This window comes from Cyprinodon variegatus, unplaced genomic scaffold, assembly GCF_000732505.1.
Source record: "Cyprinodon variegatus isolate N-32 unplaced genomic scaffold, C_variegatus-1.0 Scaffold543, whole genome shotgun sequence".
NCBI classification, from domain to species: Eukaryota; Metazoa; Chordata; class Actinopteri; order Cyprinodontiformes; family Cyprinodontidae; genus Cyprinodon; species Cyprinodon variegatus.
The window spans coordinates 233,639-243,713 of record NW_015150996.1 but is presented as its reverse complement, the minus strand read 5'-3'; positions in this window follow the sequence as shown (position 1 = coordinate 243,713).

Genomic DNA, 10,075 nt, shown 5'->3' with positions numbered 1-10,075 from the left:
CACACACACATATATATATATAAATATTCATGTGACATGTGATGATTTAGAACCACTTACCTGAACAAATAACATGAATCGTTGGATCTGAATTGCCTGAATCTTCCGAGGTTAAGAGTGCTAGCAAGTAATGCAAAATCAGGAAGTGCAAAAATAAAGTGTTCTTTATGTCTTCCAACAGCCTATGCCTATAGCAGCTTACTGCAGATAGCTCAGGATAACCAATGTCCCTCTAACTATAAGCCCTGATTTACAGCGTCTGCTCTGCTATAAACTTCTGCCTCCTTAATTTCCATTAATATAATAGAAAACATAATAGAAAACATGTGCATAAGCATTTTGCACATTAAAAGCCTGTGATCGATGCTGAGGACAGATACAACAAATCCTCCCATAAATTTCAAAAGAGTTAAAACTACAGTTTTCATTTTTTGCCAACAGATATTTTCTGAGATTTTCAGATATCTACAGTGGATAATACCGAGTGCAGAAAGGCTATATTTGTTGCATATAATAAAGCAAAAAAACAAAAAAAACAAAAAAAAACAAAGACAAATATAGCTTAATCAAATTTTGTCACCATCTGGAGAAACTGTGAATATTCTCATTAATAAATAAATGTCAATGTGTGATAAATGTCTCGTTTTTGCTGGGAGGATTAAACGCTTTGTAAATTAGGATAAGATTTATATAAAAAAAGAACATCTGCAGCTTAGTCTTAACAGTAGATGATGTCTGCCTTGAGGGATAAAGTGTGAAATGGTTAAACTGGAGAAACTGAAGTAGTAGAGGGCTTTTTCAAAATTTAGAGAAGCCTTTTTACACTTTAAACTAATGCTTTCTCAGTCAGAAAAAAACACTGAATACAGGGAATGCACTGTTGGATGTGATGCAATGGAATAATTGAAAGTAACCCATTTAGTATTCGTAGTATTAACTGTGACTCATGTTAATATAAAAATAGGTTTTCTGAAAAGAGTCAAGTTACTGTTCTGAATTTAACTGCTGTTGCAGGTAACAGTTTTCTCCTAGGACACATTTCAGAATCCTTTTTATAAAAATAAATAAGGACTAAACACCTTTTCCACTCACATAACGAAGACAAACAGTGCAATTTTGAACGACCTTCTATTCACAGCTGTTTATGGCTGTTCTCACTGCCAGACTCGGTCACATGTTCATGCTGCAGGAGTTATCTCACTTCAACCCTCTGCAGGCAGCACTTTCCACTATAACTGCAGATGCTCAGAGCGCAACAACTACAAAACACATGCGCGTGCACTGCCGTGCACACGTGAGCACATGTCATGTGAAAGAAGGGTGTTTGCATACTATCTGCGATCTCTGTAGGTTACCATGGAGACACACTATTCCTTGTCTCCCCACTAGCTCCAACAATCTCCCGATGGTAAGATTCCGTCTGACTTGAAAGAGCATTTATTTTTAAATCAGAATGGAGTAAGTGAAGAAGCATGATGGATAAGAAAAACAAAAAAAAAAATCCTTCAGAGATCACAAAACAACTGATTTATAGCAAACTGCAATTTCTGCATCTTATCTGAAATACAACCCCTTCTAGTTTTTGCTCTTAGGATGATGCTCCAACCAAAGCAAAGAGGGAATTGATATAATTCAGAAAAGCACAGAAGAGGCCAATGGTAATTCAGGAGGCAGAACCTGTCATAGATTAGTGGTACAGTCCATGAATCTTGCATTCCAACAACAGAGGCAAGAAGAAAGCAAATGCTGACAATGATCATATTAAGGTTTGTTTGTAAGTCATAGCAAGCATGTGAAAGGTAGAGCTTTGGGTACAAGAGGAAAAAGCAGCCTTTTCTAAAAATACTACAAGAACATTGGATTGAGAATGAACAGATCCAGACTTGTATCAGGCGAGGACTGCATCATTGGACCATATTTATGTACTTGTGGTTATTTGTTCAGTACGACAAACGACTCACTTGCCTGTTCTATACTTAATCACCTTACCTTGTTTTCTTTGGATCCATCATAGGTCCATAGATCCATCCATTTTCAGTCACACATATCACAAGCGGGGTCGTGAGGGGGTCGCGGGGAACACCCTGTGCGGGTCGCCCGTCCATCACAGAGCAAAACAAAGACAAACAACCATTCACACCTAAGGAGAATTTAGAAAAGCCTATTAATCTAATAGTGATGTTTTTGGAATTCGGGAGGAAATCCCTGGAGAGAACCCACAGCTGCTCAGGGAGAACATGCAAACTCCATGCAGAAAGACCACGAGCTGGGAATCGAACCCAGAACCTTCTTGCTGCAAGGCAGCAGTGCTACGCACTGCCCAACTGAGCAGCCATCGTGGGTCAATAAATTAAAATATTAAGCAAGACCCTTAACTGCTCCCTGGGCACCAACAGTGGCAGCCCACTGCTCCCCAAGGGGATGGGTTAAATGCAGAGAGTGAATTTCCTATTTACATTTAAATCACTAGGGGTAAAAAGCTAGACATTAACACAGATAGTTAACGTTCACGAGGATATCTAGAGAAGAAAACCAGAACCTACACTACAACTCCCATATCCCAAAATTTCTACTAAAAGAATACAACTGAGGATTCTCATTTGTAACTGAACCTCTCGCCTAGATGTTATTGACTATCTCGGGAGCTTTAATTTGCCCACACCAGAAGTCTTCATTGTCACACTAAGATGTTTTTTTAACTTCAAAACAGCTTCTAACGCATTTTGATGTCTGTGTGGTGTCATCAATCTCTAGCAAAGAATCAGGAGGTAAAAAGAAATGTCTCCAACCTGCAGCTTGTCAAGAAGGTGATCAAAGGAGGTGCTGGAGAGTGAAGCTAAGCAGACAGTGTTCAGCATTAAGGAGAAGCTGCCTTCTACAAGCAGCAGCTTAACACACTTTCCCACTGACAGCCTGTCACAGTGGATCTCAGTGAAAAGCTGCAGATTTTGTATGCATCAGGGTGAACTAGGAGGACGCTGTACCTGTATGTTGTATCTAAACGTACAACAGCAGTAAAGGAAGACAGAAAGACCACACAGGAGAACGTGAGTTTGCAAAGTACTATGGAGGAGTAAGACAAATCATTGAGAACAAAAAAAAAAAAAAAAAACTGATGTTGACGCAATGGACGTTTTGGGGGAACTTTAATCACGGAGCTTCACTGAGTTTGTTTTTGTAAAAAAAAAAAAAAAAAACTGGGAAAACAACTGAAAAATGAGAAAATAAACAGCTCTAAATAAAGTCACCTCGGCATCAAGCTGACCATATCAATGCGTTGTTGTTTTTTCTTTTGCACCATTTTTTTTTTCACTCAGTGTTTACATTTGATCACTGCTGCACTGTAAGAAATGGAAATGTCATGAGAACTGCAAAAATAAAAAAACTGTGAAACTCTGAAAACTAGGGATGGGACGATTTTTGAAAACCGTCCAAACCGTTCGGTTCGACTGTCTCGGTTCGATTCGCGTGTGTTTGGTTCGATTCATGCGCTGCTCCTTTTTCTCATAGGCGAAGCGTTTACACTCCAGGGCAGAAGGTGGCGGTACTGCGACCAAAGCCAACCACCAGTAGTAAACAAGAAGAAGAAGAAGAAGCAGAGTAGCCGGATGTAGCAGAAAAAAATCAGTTGTTGTGGAGAATTGTGTGGGTATGGCGAGTGGGAAAGAACAGGAGTAGGAAGACGCGCCAGCAGCACTTTATAGGTCTGCTGTATGGGAGCGCTTTGCATTTAGAGTGACCTACGATGACGGCGGAAAGAAAGTTGTGGATAAAAGTGCAACAGTGTGCAAGCATTGTGCAACACGTTTTGTTTATGCTAACAGCAACATGACCAACATGTCATGCTAACCCCGAAATCCCTCATACTCCGTCAGCAACCCCCGCTCCGCCCCGCTGCGCTCCAGACCGGCTGCTCAAAGCAAAGCATACAGCCTCCACTGTGGCTCCCGTCCGCTCCCTCCTGAGTCCCTTGGAGATCGTAGAGAGCATGCGTGAGATGATTAAATTCAAAGCAGCAAAACATACGGAAATTATCCAGGGTTTCCGCGGATCATTTAAAATAATTACAATCCATTATTTTTTGGGGGGATTTTTTCATTAATTTCATAAATTTTTATGGGATTTCGGTGTAACAATCAACATGTATCGAATCGAACCGAAAACCGTGATCAGAAACCGTGAATCGAACCGAACCGGGGATTTTGTGAACTGTTCCACCCCTACTGAAAACCCATCCGTGCGGAAATCGGACAGAGCTTATGACCGTTTACACATCAGGCTTGCACCATTCCTCACCTGCTAGTGACAATCTATGGTTCCACTGCTCTCTAGAGGGAAACAAGTAAATCAACATGGCGGCATCCGTAGCATTCAGGAAGTCTGGGTATAATTTTGATAATTCTTTGTTTGCAGACAGTCAGACAAAGATGGCAGCCTTTGGTGTATTTACTTGACAGAGTCGGCTCCTGGGAAGTGGATACGAACAAACAATAGTCTAGTCAGGGCTTACAGATGCAGAAAACAATAACGGATGATGAGGTTCATCACACTGCTAAGCAGATCATCACTGGAAATCGTGTGGCAAGGAATGGAAGCTTGTAGTTTTATGAATGTCTGAAAAGTCATGATTATGGAGGCTGGCTGTAAAGAGATGACGTGGTTTGCTAATGCGCTCTTTGTTATCTGAGAGCCTTGCCAAAACTGAACAGCGCAGAGCCCTACTGATGAACTAGTACCAGTTTAGCACGGTTTGGTTGTGTCTGGCACGGTCCGCTTCAGTTTTGCGTATTCAAAAGGGTAGTGTAAATGGGGCTTATAGCAGCTACCAGGATGGAGTGGGCCAAGAGCAGGGCTCCAGAGGGCAGATAAATAATTATGATTTTTTTATGGCTTTAGTTGGGTCTAGTCCTAAACCACTGAGAACCGGTTTCAGAAGGAGGAGGAACTAAAGCGTCATTATTAAAAAAAGGATGAGGCTCACACGAACACACTGAAAACATGAAACTGACATTCTCTGACTTTTCCACACTGGGACCCGCTTTCAAAAATAATTTTTTATGCTCTCCCAACACACCGTCTTTGTTTGCACGAAGAGCTTAACGACAAAATATCTTTGTGTTTACACCCATAACATCTGAGTGTCAATGGGGCCTTAGTTTCAAAAGACTTGATTTATTTTGTACAGTGCTTTAGATAATCTGTCAAATGAGCAGAGGCTTGAAATGGAATTTAATGCTGGAGTGCTCAGATGGAGATAATTAGATTAGCTCAGGTGAGAGTGATTTATTTATTGGAGTGCAGTGAAAAAAGGAAAACCACTCAAAAGAAACAGTCAAGAAAGGCCTAAGGCTATGTTCACACTGCAAATACCAAAATCCAATTCTTTTCCTGGATGAGACACATGACAGAAAAGGTCGAAATGGCCCAATTCATCCACATGCAAACAAATTCTAATCATTCCATTTGGACGTCACTTTTTGAAGTCTTAGCCTTTATTGATGCATTAGTAAGAGAACATGGGCAATTTAATAGACTTAGAGCGACTACAAACAGAGTGTATACAAAAATAAAATTTGTTCAGTACAGCTCTCAAGACATTTCCATTTTTAAAGTGCAGCAGTGATAAAATGTAAGCAGTATTGATCGAATGTAAACATGGTGATAAAATGTAAACATAAGACTGGTATATGATTTTATACAACATTCAGTAGTCTGATGGCAGTGGGGAAGAGGCTTTTCTGGAATCTGCTGGACCTGCATTGGATGCTTCGAAGCCTCTTCCCAGAGTGCTACAGGGAGAACAGCCCACAAGGGGTCATTTATAATGTTCCGGGCTCAGGATACGCAGCGCTAGGATGAAATGTCTGTCACTACCTGATCCGTCCCGGAAGCACGATCCGTTCTGTGCATCCGCCATCAGCTCACAGTGCATGCGCATACAGATATACATCCTGGTAACCCTTGATTTAATTTTGTTAAAAAGACCTAAATGATGTTTTCCCTCCCCAAAAATAGGAACCGTACTAAAATAAAATACATTAAGGGGTAATAATGTATTTCCTGAGAAAATAAATGCTTTAAAATCCTTTCAGTTGTATCAGTCGTCTCTGCCTGATCTGCACCGGAAATGGGCTCCTACGCTACTTCCAGGAGCTAACTTTTTCTGCTTTGGATTTAAACATAAATCTAGTCTTTTTAAGTTTTATGCTTTCCTTTCATGTTTACATTATGGTATATAGTGTGTAATCTAAAGAAACAGCTAAAATGCATATAAACATGGTTTAATCATATTTTGCCGGACTGCTCTGAGAATCTCTGATGATGATGTCAGAGAAACAGTTTAACGAAGAAAATGTAAAAAGCATCAAAATTGTCTCACAAAAGTCATAAAACATATTTTAAAGATGAGTATTAGCATTCTTGAGTAAGTTAAGAATACGAGTAATTCTAGTACCATAATTACATTCTTTATGGACACACGGATGTATATCTGTTTGCGGATCGGGTAGTGAGAATGTCGTTTGTGGAGGGAGGAGGAGTCCCAATGATTCTCTCTGCAGTAATCTACTATGTGCTTCTAAAATGCCTTTGCACGACAAAATCAACAAAAGAACCAAATGTTATTAGTATCATTTCAAACGAGCAGAATATAACTTTCTCTGATTTTTAAAGGCAAGCATGCACTTCATTCCTTATTCTTGTTTCATCTTGAACTTCAAATGTTCTCCAAGTTTTCAGCTGATTGACTGCATCCCTGGTAAAATGCGTGTCAACTTTACTAGTTTTCTAGTCTATAATTTAGATAATTTATCAGGCTTATTTCTTTAGAGAAGTGTGGGAAAACTTGGTACCCACTTTGGGAAGATTTGTAACTGATTTATGTAATAGATCTTATTTTTTAAGTGTGTTGGATGTAAAATAAAAAATTATGCTTGTCTTTATAAAAGTGTATTTCAAACATCTAGGCCCTGTTCATGTAAATAAAACTGCAAAGTTAGAAAATATAGAATGTAATAAAAACTGGTCAAGATTTTCAAGATGTAAAGGTGTTTAGATGGCAAAATAATATTTTCATTGGACCTATTTTACAACTATTAACCATAAAAAAAGAAGAGTCGGTAAAGTTAATTTACAACAGAAAATGACGAACTCTTAAAAACACAGTCAAAACAAAAATTGTTTTAAAAAAAATGTATTTTATTATTACCGCTTTAAAAAATTACTTTTTAAGCAGTCAGCAGAATCCCCTCATGTCTTTATTTGTTTGTGTGTGTGGAAAAAGAAAATACTGTCGTCAGGTGCAGGGTGGACATTTACTACTCACATATACCTCACAAAACACCCATTCACAGCTTCAAACTCTGCCATCTTATTCTAGAGTCAAATCACCTTAATGGCTTTAGTTAATTTATGTATCTGTGCTTTTAATAATGGCAGATTGACTTGGGGTGATATACTGGTCGGCGCTGAGTAGGCAGCTCTGATCCATTACCCATCTACTAATGCAGGACTTTCCTTTTTTATGCAGTCATTCATCTTCTTCTTGTTCAACCATATAACTCACCATTATTTACTGCTAGACAGTGACTAGAGTGGAGGAGTGAAAGTAGAGTCCAGTATAAGGAACAGATAGGAAGGGGGTTATTTTTCGTTTTTATCTCTCTTATGCCTTTCAGTGCATCAGTGTGGCCATATAAAAAGATTGGATAAGATAAAAAGCTGTCAAATATTTATCTGCAATCGGCTATATCAAACTATGCGCTCTTTACTGCCCCTCTGTCTATACAAAGAGTTTGATAGCAGCAAAATGGTTTTTGTTGCAGTTACTCAATATTATATATAATTCAAATTTTCATTACATAATATCTATTGTCTTAGTAACCATGTCTCATAAAGATATACATTTTTATCTTTATTATCTTGTAAACCTTGATGCTCGATGAAAGTCTTTTTTTCCCCCCAACATGAATCAATTTAACTTAAAGTATTTTATAGAAACAGGTTTATCCGGATAAGGGGAATAAAGACATAAAATACCATTATTTAAAAAAATACAGAAGAAGTGTATTTGATGAAATTAAGCTGTTTAGAATTTAATGTAGACTTGAGGGAATGAGGTTAGTTCCCTTTAAACAAGAAAAATTATTGAAAGAGGTCTGAAGAGAAGCTACAATATCCAGTGTCAGCAGAGCTGTTAACCCTTTTAGTCTTTATTTGACCAGGTGGAATTAGCTCTGACAGCAGGGACTAATTATGGAATTATATTTATTCAGTATGGAAAAACTTTAAATATCTCCTCTGATCCGCTCTAAGTGAAGACTCCTGTTTAGCTGACCAAACCCTTTGGAAAAGGTAAACACAGTTTGAAAAAATACAACCGTGGAAATCAAGCAATAAAACGTGACATTAAGATAAAAATCATGCTAATATCATAAAAAAATTTAAATAATGAAACAAAATCTAAAATAAAGATGCAGTTGATTACTCCGTATGTCTATGAAGTAAACTAAAAAAACTTTAATCTAGTAGCCTCAATTTAACTTTTCTTAAGCATTTGGAGTTTGCAAATATCAGTCTTGCCTTTATTTGGTATCTTGGTATAATCCATCAGATTTCTTCAAATGATTTCATTTGAAATGATGCTATCTCCAAAAAAAAAACAACCATGATCTATTCCTATTCTGATCACTGTGTTGGATATTTTGGACCTACTTTTGCCACTAATTAAAAATATTACCGCAGCTTGGCAAGGCAAGTTTATTCATATCGCACAATTCAGTAGCAAGACAATCTAAAGTGCTGTACATTAGAAAAGAGAAATAAAAGCACATTGCTGTGGCGTAAAGGCAAAACAAATGATGGAAGAGAACAAAAAAATAAATCCAATTAATTGAATTCATTTCTATCCAATTCAAATTTAAATAAATAAAAATAGATGTATTAATCCAAAAGGGAAATTAGATGTTGAAGTAACTCAATGGCCTTTCTTCAAAGAGATGCTGTAGGTGTTGATAGCTGTAGCCAGGAAGGATCTGCGTTAGCAATCTGTCTGACACCGAATCTGGAGAAGCCTTTGACTGAAGAGAATCTTTTGCTATCTTCTGAAGAGGATGCTCAATGTTGTCCATCATTTTCTTCATTTTATGTCATTGTTTTCTGTGAAATTATCTCAAGAATTTCCAGAGGGGCTCCTGGGACAGAGTTCCGTCAGTGTTCTGTCAGATGAGTTCTGTCAGATGAGCCGGTCAGACCAGCATATCCATAGTAAATACCCATTTATCTCTTTAGTTTATCCTTTTAGTTTTAAATGAAATATAGACTTTAAACTACCTCAACGGGCATGTATCCTTTTAGTCATATACAAAAAAACTATTTAACTGCTTATTTTTTGGCTTTTTTTAAGCGTATGCTGATCTCACCTTAAATTGCTTGTTTGTTTTTTTGTACATGACTTAATGGATACACGCCCATCAAAGTAGTTTAGTAGTTTAAGTTTTTTTTTTTTTTACTTTAAAACTAAAGGGATAAACACAGGCTCGGACTGGGAACGTTTTTGTGGCCCTGGCATTTTTCCATCTACTACTATTAAGAGTATTAGTGGTGAAGTCATGAATTTTACACACTAACACACAACCGTCACAGTCAATTGAATGCCTTCCAAAGCCTTCACCCTAGGTTATATGCATAATATGACTCTTCCATCTTGAATTGAAATACTATTTACAGTGATATTTTACACTCTTGATCAAAACAAAAGTTTTGAGTATACCATTTTTTAGAGGAATATAATTATAAAAAGTCTGTTAACATAGCACATTCAACCCCATCTTTTAGCGCAAATGATCCAAACCTACTTCAGCAAATTTACTTAATCAAAACCTGTGAGCCCAAGTCAACATGTCACGGTGGGCAAAATTAAAAACCAAACGGCCTACCTTGATGCTGTCTTGATCGCTGGACTTTTTGCAAGTTGCAATTTATTCCAGATTCCACTTTATCCACACGGTTTAACACACCCGGACAGCACTGCTAGCAAGCAGTGGATTATGTTTGCATTGCTCATTCACATTTGAAT